This window comes from Vicugna pacos, chromosome 5 (genome assembly GCF_048564905.1).
Source record: "Vicugna pacos chromosome 5, VicPac4, whole genome shotgun sequence".
Taxonomy (NCBI): Eukaryota; Metazoa; Chordata; class Mammalia; order Artiodactyla; family Camelidae; genus Vicugna; species Vicugna pacos.
Genome location: NC_132991.1, coordinates 30,860,049 through 30,872,164, shown reverse-complemented (window position 1 = coordinate 30,872,164; position 12,116 = coordinate 30,860,049). Strand labels below are relative to the sequence as shown.

Sequence of the window (12,116 nt, the reverse complement as noted above, 5' to 3'; positions counted from 1 at the left end):
GGAGAGTTCATACACACCTAAAAGTAACCACACATTTTTTTAAAAAATCAAATCAAAGCACACGTTGATCAAACAAATGGACCCAAAGTATTTTAGACATTATCTAGATTATCCCACTTAGCTTACTCCACACTGCTGCATGTACTTCCTCTTAATATAGTCATTGTTCCTCCTCTTACTTTTCTTTGTAGCTATAAGGGATATATCATCACTTCCACTTCTTATAACAACTTTACACACCATCTCTTGACCTCGTTTTACAACAGGCTCCTCTTCCAGTTTCCATCCTCTCCTTCTGCTTTCCCCAACCCCGATACCTAACTCCCAGCCTCCACCATCTGTATATTTACTGTGACACTGCCATTGTTGACAATATTTGCATTCTGTTCTACAGTCGTGATTATCTCCCACATTTTACTTAAAGATTGATACAAAAAAAATTGAAGATTTGCAAATACATAACCTAACATTTAAGTAATATAAAAATATTGTTCATTTCAGGGTCCACTGAAGTTATATGATTACTTTCCTTTCTTGCATTTTCTTTGTTTTTTCCTGGAGTTCCTACCTTTTTTGCTTTTGCACTATTTGCCTTTGCAAATATTTCTTGGACACTGTATGTTGTATAAAGCTCCCTTTTTGTCCCAAAGCCTCCAACCAGCCAAAGCCCTCCACTTTTGTGCACTGATCCTACACCAGAGTGAAGCAGTAGGAGTTGTGCCTTCCAGGACCGCTTCAAAGCTATGTCTTTCTCTTTCTCTTGATTACATTTTGCTGGGGTTCAACCTCCAGTAATTTTGTAAGGTTACATTTGAGGAAAATATATTTAGTCCTTATGTGCCTGAAAATGTCTTTATTCTACCCTTGCACTTGACTCATATTTTGAGTGGATACAAAATTTTCAGTTGCAAATCATCTTCCTTCAGAAATTTAAGAATTCTATTAATTCTTTAATATGTGCTCTAATTACATTTTCTGTTCTTTTACAGAACTCCAATCAGCAGGAAGTCACACTTCAGGGAGATTCACTATGACTCTTACCTTTTTCATCATTTTTTTCTTTTTGTTTGCACTATTGAGAGTTTTTCTCGATTTGACATTACAAATGTTGCCTTAAACTGCTGATTTGAAAATCTTTAATTTCCAAGTTTTTCTTCTCCATTTGTGTCTTTTCCCTATCATCTTATTTTACGAATGCAATATTCTCTTGAATTTTTCAAAAAATTAATTTTGTTGGTCTCTTATATGATCTTTAAATTATCTGCTCCCTGAAAGGTCATTTTATTATCATTGGTTTTTATTTATCTTGGTCTCTCTTTTTCATGTTGCAGATTTTTGTTAAAACTTTTTTATTAAATTATTTCTTAAATGTCTGGTGATACTTGGTTGCTGTCTTGTATTTAAGAATAAAAGAACAGAAATGGCTGAACTTTCTGTACTTGAGTGGGTCTTGCTGTATAGAAGACTTTGCTTCAGGGTAAGGAAGGAACTAATCCTTAGGCTTGATAACCCTAGGTGCCAAAATAAAAGGAAATTTATTCTACAACTGAAAGATGCATCCTTAGTCGCACTTACTGCCCCTCAGTAGTCCACGTGATTTCATCAGTCCATGTTAAGGGGGATGGTTGGTAAGGGCAGGGAAAAAACCTGCTACAAGGACATCTGCAAAGGAAGTAGACGCTGTGACTGCAAGGTGGGCTATTCCATTTATACACGCTGAGTCATTGTTTTGTCTCAGTCTCAGTGCCCTTCTTCTACTCTATTTTTCTTGGCTTCGTTGAGCCTTAAGCCTTTGGGTTCTTGTTCAGGGTAAAGGGGCTCCCTCCTCAACCTCAGGCCACTACCCCCTATCTTGGGCAGTTTCCTCCGCCCTGCTTCACTCCATCCAAGGTGTGACAGTTTGATATCTTTTTAATTCCTTAATTTAATGTTTAAGTTCATGAGGTTTCAGGAAGGAGTTTAGATAAAGATATGTCCTAATCCTCCCTTGTGAAATGAATACTCGCCTGTTTAAAAGCCATTCCACTGACCTACAGAAGCCGCCCTTAAAACACCTAAACTGAGGAAAACCCAAGAGCAGACATGACTGTCACACCGCTGCACATCACCACGCTCATGATGGTGGTGACGCTGCCCAGAATCACTCGGACAAGGCTCTCTCCTGAAGCAAATGCACACTGCACGTGTGCACAGGTCCTAGGGCACACGGGGTAAAAGCAGTACTACTGACTGCGTGTCTCTGAAATGTCTTTTTTGTGAGCAACGAGACAACTGATTAACATTCTCAAAAAAAGATGTGAAGTTCAAAATTATTTAATGAGATAGTTTCAAATATCTTAGATTTGTGGAGGTTATTTTTCCTTACAAAGGGATGGAAATGAGGCATACATGTTATCCCACTTGAATTAGAATTTTATATAGATAATAAGAATTTGAGCATTGTAGAAGCAAAATGGGCCTATTGTTGTCTGCAACAGCAAATGAAGTGTCTCATAAGCAGCAATTCAATGTGTTAATTCAGCTGCACCATCCAATTACCTAGGATTCATCTCAACTTAGTGAACAACAATAAAACTCTTCAAAAAATCTGTGACAAAATGTCTGCTCTAGGTTTACCAAACAGGGAGAAATACCATCCTAAAGTCAGGGAACAGGAGCCACGGAATATAAATTTTACAAATTGTTCACCACCATCTATCAGTTAATATCACAATGAAATCCTGACATGAAGTCAACAGCCTAGAGTTAACAATGAAGCATGTCCTGGACTTTTGATAAGGAAAACCTGACCAAGGAATGTGAGAACCGTGTGGCAACTGAAATTGGCATCCCCTCAAATAACACAGCATTCCCCTGGAGCCAGGGCCTGCCAACTGACCACAGGGCCCAATGCTAAAAGTAGACAAAGGTAATGAGATGCGAATTTAGCATCCCGAGCCTCCTGCTAAATGACCCAGATGCAAGAGCCAGAGCGTCTGCCTCTTACTTACTAAGGGACTAAATGATGAAATGAACAGAAGCTCTTTTTTTATTTACATTTTTCAGAGAACCAAGAGAACAAATACACAGTCCAGCCCTGCTTCATGAGGATGTATTAAACGATAGAAAAAGACAATTTAAAGTCGAGAGCATTATGAAGAAGGAAGACAGGAAGAGAAGGGCAGGGAAAGATATGGAAGAGAGTAATGAGAAATGATGAAACAGTATTTACTTGAGAAGAAAATACACAGAAACTGTGAAAATCCAAAGGATATGGGAGAAATCTGAATCATGATCAGGCACAGGCTGGTTTCTCCTATTTTTCAGGATGAGTGATGCATAATCCCATTTGAGACAGAACTATCAAGAGAATCAAGAAATATGAGCCTTGGGGGTTTAGAAAAAGAGGTGGAATTTGCTGTGAGAGAAAGAGGAAAGACAGTAGTACCGAGTTTTAAAACTTGGCTAGTCAGTAATTCCATAAGCTCTCACTTCATTTACAGAATCTGAAAACAGGATTGTTTTTAAGTGTAGATTTTTACTTTTTAAAAAACCAGACAGGTAGGGTGACTCACTACTGGGGTATCTAATTCAAGTAATTTATACAACCTAATCAAATGTCAGTCAGTCTAAAATAATATTTTTAAGACTAAAGAGAAGTCATTAAAACACTGCCTGAGTACATTCATCACAAATATTAAGTAACAGAAAGTTGCTGAAAATCAACCAAAGGCCAGAAGGAGAAAATATATCTCATCAAAGATTAATATATCAGTTCTTTATAGATTACCAGTGATTACAAATTAGTACAGATATTCCATAAAATAAAAGCTTACAAAAAACATATTTGAGAAAAAAATCCAGAAGTTTCCGTAGGATTTCTCCAATGCTTTCATAAATATTAATATTTTAGAATGTAATTTAAACAGTTTATGAATAGTATTGCAGGAAAATAAGCTATTTCTTATTAGATAAGTTACTGATTGAAGTCTATATATAGAAATTCTACTTAGTTATAGATTTTGATTTTTTTTTCTTTTGTCTGCATCACTATGTGTTTGTTCACTTCTTTTTTTGTTTTCTTTTTTGTTGGGGGTGGGTAGTGATCAGCACCAATGAAGAGACAAACATCAATCTACCTGAAGAAAATCACTCTGATTTTTTCCGTGTTTACTGTCCCTTTCATAATTAACTTTCTTTCTTAATCTGGTATGACTTCTTAAAAGGTAAACAGTTTGTTTCCAACTCTACAAATCTGAGTTTGTCGGTCAGATTTTCTTCCCTCATTTCTAAAGGCAAAACTTATTCAGGTAGGAAACAAAACATACAAATCTGGGTTTCATTTTCAGTTCTGTTGCTTCAAGCCTTGTGACTGAAAGTAGATCATTTTAATCATTTCACCAACATAGCATAGCTCAGGCCTTGCCATTTCAATCAGCTTACCCCGGATAACTTAACCTTTCTGGGTCTCAATTTCCTTATCTGTAAAACGGAGGTACCAATAAAACCTACCTTGGGGGTTGCTATGATTGAATGAATTAATATCTGTAAAGCACTCAAAACAGAGTCCAGAACACCGCACCTTCTCTATTTCACTAAATAAATAAAAACTGATAAATCTGAAAAATGTACTAGAAGTACTTCGGTTGCTTGAAACCTCAGACTCTAGGAAAATGTTTATAAAGAGAGATCCTCTTGGATTCATCCCAGGCAAATGAGACTCTGTTGATACAGAGATCAACCTGTATTAAAACAAACAAACAAATAAACGTCTCTTGAGGTAATTTCAATTTACAAACTGGTTTGTTAGCAGTGACATTAAACAGTGCCCTAGGTCAATGTAACTATGTCTCCTGCACTCCAGTGGCATTCCTTTCCTCTTCACTGGCCACAACAGTCCCTATCCAAAGCAACTTGGGATTTAATAGCATCAGTCAGTTTTACAAAAGCAGTTAGAAGTTCAGCTCTGGAATTTTCTTTCTTACCTAAAGCAAAACTGCTTTGTCCTCACCAAGGCAAACAAAGACATAAAAAAGGAGCAAACTCATCCCTAAGGCTGGGACACACTGGTTAAAGGGAAGGATGGAATCAGTTTTTGAGACATGCTCCTTTTGTCTTCCCCAACATTTATTCTTCATCCAAGGACTCAGATTGGTACAGTCTTAGTGATGGTGATTTGTGGTTAACTACCATGAAGGAACAAGTCACCTTCAATCCTCTAATCCTTTCAATACATACTGATGCAGTAAACTGAGGCTAGTGCAATTGCTAGCATCTTGCTTAGGTATAAATCTTACTGTCCAGATTTGCAACGAGGAAGATGAGGGAACAGATCTAAGGGCTAAATCCTGGCTATGACAACCATGCTGGCCTGTGCTGTGTAGGTGCTCAGGGCCCACGGGCTAGGCAGCATATTATCTTATAGCGGTTCTGACTATGAAAGGCTCCCAATCATAGGCTACAGAATGTGGTGAAATAAATCACCAGACTGTGATGAAATGTTCATCAATCTTTGCTAAATTAGAAAAATAAGTACAATGTAGAAAAATGCACAAGAAGCTAAACGTATTCTATTCTAAGGATGAGATTTTGAGACTTAGTTCCACCACCAGTTGGTGTTACAATGTCCACTCTTTTGTAAAATGATTGTGATATATGTAGATTTGTTTAAAAAATTCTTACCATGCAAAAGAAAATCTTCACATGGAAGTTGACACTCATTTCATTTTAATAGTCATTAGTGAAAATGTCAGACTGAGTACTGTAAGGGCACTGGCTTCAGAGACAGGAAGAACTGATGTGACCCCTGGCCCTACTAACACACATTAGCTGTGTGATTTCAAGCAAATGATTCCTCTTTAATACAATGGGGAGAGTCATACTACTTATTATTCAAATGTTTATGAGGATAAAAAGTGGTAAGAGCTGTTAGACATTTACTTACCCACAAGTGTAAAGTATCTACCAAATAAATCTTAGTTATTTTATCAATTGGTAATCATTTTTAACTCCCTCATCAATAAACTGAAATGGCTATAACTTTACATGCATTTGCTTCCAAGTATTCCCATTTTTCTTTCAGTAGACTAATGGTAGTACTGCATAGGGGTCTCGATAGCCATATAAATCTCATCCTCTCCATCTGAAACTAATTATATAATAAAAATCTCAGCAGGACACTAAGTAAGTTATTATGCCTCTGGTCTACAAGATAATCCTCCCCATATGTCAAAATTCATTTTTTAACACACAAAAAAAAGTGGTGCTGTGTTTATAATATCAAGGTAATTAATATTAGGCAAGAGACTAAGTTGGCATTTACTACTATCTCGGAGGTGTAATTTAGATGATTTTGAATGCACAGGCTGTGCTTCAAGTTCTTGTTTACAGTGGCTACTCAGCACATGTATTATGTTCACCAAAGTGCCAACCAACAGTTTAATCACACTCTTCCTATAATGTTCTACAAGATCTTAAATAAGACTTAAGTGACAATTCAGTGTAGTTTAATGTATCAGGGTTCCAATTAATTCTACATCATGTCAAAAACCCTGATATGATGTACCTTAGACAGTCTCCATCTATCTTAACAGCAAGCACCTCTGAAAAAAATACAAAAGGAGACTGAGTAATATGGACAGTGTGTTTAATTTTCTCATCTAACAAAAAACACGATCACAAGTATGTTCATACCTATGATGGTAACAGTCACTATTTTCCCTACATCCCTCTCAAAGCTATGTTAGGAGGATTAACTATTTATATGGGATAACTTTTAATAATTGATATTTTGCGTCTTGCTTTAGACCTGTTGGGAAGAGAGGACAATACACAGTAGGGTAAACATTAAGAGAGAAACTGATAGTTCAAGAGGTCTGTAGTTATGTGGATGTGTCCTTTAAGAAAAAGCATGTCTCCTACTGGAACTTACATTTTAAATGTTAAACCCCAATAATCTCTTAATAATCTGAAGTAATAACTTGTAAAAAAAAAATAAGAATTTCAGCTTAATTAAATAGGTCCTAGAAATACTAAGAAAATAAAATTGGAAAACTCACAGCCAAAAATGAATTTTAGTTATTGTACTCAAAAAGGACATCAGAACATACATTAATCACACAGATGTTTCTAGCCATCTGAACTTATTTCTTGGTAATCATCTTGGACCAGTTAAATATATTATTATAGATAAACTACATTGAAAACACACAGATAGTTCTAAAACTGAATCAAGAAGAAATAAGTATCAAAATAAATAAAATCTATTTGATTTATATTTTGCTCCCAAAGATAATTGTTCATAATGCCCCCAATGGATGACCAACTACTACTAAATTCATGTGTTATACATTTTCACAAATTTCTTTGAATTCTCCAAGTACTAAATTTCATAATGGAAAGCTAGACTCTTCAAAAATATGTATGGCGTAACTGAATGGCAGACATCTCTAAGTAAACAATGTGCTTTAAGATAGAAATTGTAAATAGAAGTTTAATCTGTTAAAAATGATAAATGGTTTATAAAAGCAGACAGTATAGGATCTTTAAATGTGACTTATGTATTCAAACATGTGCTTCTGTGTATGTGTGTGGAAGAGAAGGGGCATATTTAGAAATGTCATCAAACAGCTTGTCAGAGTCAATATGAGTATATATACACATATAAAGTCTTGATTTGATGTTTCACATGTGTTTATTCTGACGGCAGGAAGGATTTAGAACCAAAGCCCAGTTAAAATTCTTGGATAATTAGGCATATGGTCACTCAGACTTCAAAGTAGTAATCCTGCTACATTTAAACTGCTAGACATCAAATTTAAGATGTCTACATGTTCCTACTACTAATTCCAAGACAAACCCGAGAAGATGATGTATTAAAAGTCACAGTTAAGAATTTGCTGTTTACTGCAAGAGGTACCACTTGAAAATATGATGTTCAATAAGGCAAATTAAAGGTTAAAACTATACTAACTGTTCATTTTCATAAAGACAAACACTTATCAGAGACATGCAGTAGTATTTATTTCACATGGTGGGACTTTATTGATACCTTACTCTCAGTCATTTTCTGTACTTTTCTTGTTATTCAGAAACACCAATATCCCCTTCGTTTACCTATCTAGGAAGACTCAAACTACCCATTTACTACTTGTTCTCTCCCCCCTTCCTAAAATGTCAGAGTTTTAAAAAGCTGCAAAATATCTATTACATAGAAATGTTCCTGTTACGACTACCACTTCTAAAAATCAAGTTAGGAAAACGGAAACATCGTATTTCACGCTGACATAATTTTGACCTGAAGTTAGTGCACTTTAAGTTAAAAAGTTAAATGTGTCTCAATATTCTTATCAGTAAGAAATCACAATTTATCTCAACCAGTATCAGAATTTCCACCTTCACTATGTCTTTGCTACTTTTAAATACAAAAAATAGGGGAGAGGATCAGTTGATTCACAAGTAGTATTTTTCAAGCAAAACTGCCTTGAACATGCTCCTGAACAACACTCGCGGTAAAGCCCCAACAGTTTTAAGAGGTGACTACTATATCATCAAAAAAGCAATACTGCAGCACACAGATTCCTACTAGTATCTCATTTCAGAAGGCATGACATTTCCAGGTACTTTGGCAAATTCTCATAAACATGAAGTATCACACTTTCACCCCATATATTTGAAGCAGTAAGAAAACCTGTAAATTATTTAAGGTAAGTGATTTGGTTTGCAGATCAATTTATAGCCCTCAATTATTTTAAACTGAGACATCTGTTCTTCATACTAAAAGAAAAAACTTTTCACCTGTTAAAACCACATGACTGTATTCACCCACAAATGATGTCATGCCCTAGTTTACTCTCAGGTAAGAAGACTGAGAGACACCACCCATCCGAGCCTCTAAATGCATTCCTTCAATTCTGCAGTGACTGGTAAAGAACAAGTTATCAGCCAAGTTAAAGTCTTGCACATGGGGGCAAATTCAAGCAGCGACTGAGGTAAAAAGACACAGCCGAGACTCATGTTTCAACATCCCTTGCACTAGACCTCAATTCCCATTCATAAAAGACTAAATTAAACAGAAAAAAGAGGCACAATTCAACTTCTTGTATGTGGGCTTATTAGCATAGCTAGGTGACTTCAAAGCCCCAATCAACCAAAAATTTCTAGCAAGCATTTACTGGTTTTCCCACACTGAGCTATAGGGTCCGCATATCTGAGACAGCATCTAGTCCCACTCTGGACTCAGATCCAGAATTAATCGATACCAGCAGCACTGTGCTTCCTTTGGAAAAGCTTTCTTTTCTTCTTCCCCAAATCTGATCTGAGACACAATATCTATACTTACACAAGCAGCTTAAGCCCTACAACGGGATGAGCATCAAAGAATTAGTAAATTAAAAGCATTTACTTAAACAAGCAGGAGCAGCTGGAGAAAACTCAGTGGAGTTGAAGGTGGGCCGGGACATAACGAAGAGATGTGAAATCCTAGCTTGCAGAAAACCGTGCTGGAAAATGTATGTTTCTTATGTTTAAAGCCTACCTTAGGCTATGAAAATTCTTCAAATCTATCCACCTCTGAAGTCACTTGAAAAGGGTTTCAATATTAAGGTTCTAATTCTGTAGGAGAGGAAGAGTTTGTAGAGATCAGCTGAAGAAAAGGAAAGGATGGGTGAAAGCAAGGAGAATAATCTGGGAAGGTGAGAGGTCCAAAGTAAGTCACCAATAGGTTGACCTTACTTTTCAATATTCTCAAACCAGCAGGTTTCTCTAACACTAGAGGGCATGAATGCAAATACACACACACACACACACACACACACACACACACACACTCTCTCTCTCTCTCTCTCTCTCACACACACACACACACACACACACACACACACACGATGGGCGAGGGGAGCAATCCTGGATAAACGCAGCCTTCATATAAAGCTTAAGATCTGGGGGCCCCAAGGACACTTGAAATTTCAGGGGCTCGGGGTGGCCAAGTGTCTTTAGCCCTGCAAATAAAATCTCTGTGCTATATTTCTGGGAAGAGGGACAGCTATCTTTCCCAAGGAAACCGCTCAAGGATTGAGTGTTATGACAGTTTAAAGCAGACAGTCTCCCAACGCTTCTCTCCTTTGCTAGCAACACCTTAGCCTTTGAAAAGCTCCCACCCTTTCCAGGTTAGTTTTCCCTGGATCCCGAAGCTTCTGTGTTTATCTGCCCACTGTCTCCTCCAGTGGCTGACTGTAAAAGGCTGGAGATACAGACTCTCCACCTGGAAATTCAACTGATCCTAGTCGAAGAACAGGGGAAGGGGAGGGGCGCCCGCAGTTTTCCCTGTCCAGACCAACAGCCTCCTTGCCCCCGGGTTCGCGGCAGCGCCCTCGGACCCAAGGATGGGAGGCTGGCCCTTGCGCCCCCTCATTCAGTCCCTCGACTCCAGGACAGCCCAGCCAAGAGTAGACTGCCTCCATCCCCGAGCCCCCCATCTTCTCTCCAAGAAGGGAAGTCTCTGTACCTGGAGGTGCCCAGAAGGCGGGCCGGGGCGTGCTCCTCTGGCCAAGAAGCCTCCGGGTCTGCGAGCTGGTGGTGCTCGAGAGGGCCAGGCACGATAGATTAGAGAGGGAGACAGACACAGGCAGCGAGAAGCAGAAATAGAAAGAGAAAATAAAGCCAGACGGAGAGACAGCGAAGAGACAGAATACCAGGGACACAGGGACATCCCAAGAAAAAACGGAGAAAGAGAAAGAAAAAGAAACAGAGAAATCTGGAGCGGGTGCGGGGATCCAGAGAATCAGGGAAAGAAACTGAGTCAGCAATGGACACACAGGGTTTGAGAGGCAAAGGGAGACAGAAAGAGAGGATGGCAGCCGTCGAGGAAGACACTCGAGACCGAGCGCATCCCCGATGTCCGGCGGACAGAGTAGATGCGCCCGCAGCTGGTGAGAAAGTTGCCGGGGCGGGAAGGCCGAGCCGCCCCCGCCGCCGAACGCCGCCAGGGCGCAGAGAGTGGCCATCGTTCCCCAGCTCGCCCGGGAAGCGGAGAAAGCAGGATAGAGGGCGAGCGGCGGCGGAAAGTTCGCGCCTCGCAGTCCTCCCTCCGCACCTGCAGCGGCGGGCAAGCGCGCTCCGACCGCGCGGGAGGCCGCCTTACCGGGTTCGTCCGCGCCCCTGCCCCGGGACCGACCGCGGGCGCTCAGCTCCGCACCCTGCCACCCGCTGCGGGACTTTGCGGCGCCCACCCGGGCACTCGGGCTGCCCTGAGGTGACTCGCCCCAGACAGAAGAAGAGAGAGGAAGCAAGAGAGAGACGGAGACCTGCTATTGTGGCCAGGGATCCCGCGAAGAGGGTACGGCGGTCCACGCACGGAATTCAGCCTCCGACTCAGCCCGGCAGGCGCCGGCCGGCTGCGCCGAGTGCGGAGCGCGCCGAGCCCGCGCTCACCTGGAACCCGCGCCGGCCCGCGAGCGCCGCGTGCAGCCCGGCTTCCCGCCGGCGCCTCTCACTTCACACTTCCCCGCGAGCAGAGCAAGCCGGCTCCGGCCTCGGCCAGCCCCGGAGAGAAGCCCTCATAGCGCAGCGGCGGGCTGGAGGGCTCCGCGAGCGCGGCGAGAGCGGGCGCCGAGGCCGAGGAGGGGCAGAAGACCAAGCGAGGGCTCCTAGCACATTGTCACCTCGGCAGAGCCGCCGCCGCTGCCGCCGCCTGGTCACTTCGCCACCAGCCCCCGCCCCCTTCCCACCCCGGCACGCTCCCTCTCAGCCCCTCCTCCTCGCGCGGTCCCTCCCCCTCCCGTAGCCCCAGCCTGGAGGCCTCTCACTGGGCTAGTATCATTTACGTAACCAGCACCCCCAGCCCTCCCCCTTCTCCGCTCCCGCTCCTCCCCGGGCTGGGGCGGTGCGCACTGAGCGTGTTCCAGCTGCTCCTGGAGCTGCCGCTCCAGCGATGTGCACAAGTCCCGCGATACTTGGCAGGCTTGGCACCCAAGAGCAACCGTGGGGTCGGCTCCTCTCCACCCAGAGCGCCCCGCGACCCCTGATGCCCCGGGGCCCCACCCTGCGAAAGCAGGCTGGCATACACCGCGTTGGTCCAGTGCACCAGAAAGCTTCTTAGAGGTCGGAGACTGCCCTCGGGGAAAGCACTTAGTAACCCC

General features: G+C 41.5%; 1 protein-coding gene across 4 annotated transcripts in view; it reads right to left on the bottom strand.

Moving 5' to 3' along the window:
* GALNT13 (polypeptide N-acetylgalactosaminyltransferase 13) overlaps positions 1-11,676 on the bottom strand; it is a 457,095-nt gene extending 445,419 nt beyond the window's left edge. For 2 of the 4 annotated variants that reach the window (XM_072960978.1, XM_072960976.1), the window contains exon 1: positions 11,283-11,676. The gene's annotated coding sequence lies outside the window, so the exon portion shown is untranslated. The remainder of the gene's footprint in view (positions 1-11,282) is intronic. The other 2 variants (XM_072960979.1, XM_072960977.1) reach the window with 1 other exon arrangement.
* Between the last annotated feature and the right edge of the window lie 440 nt (positions 11,677-12,116).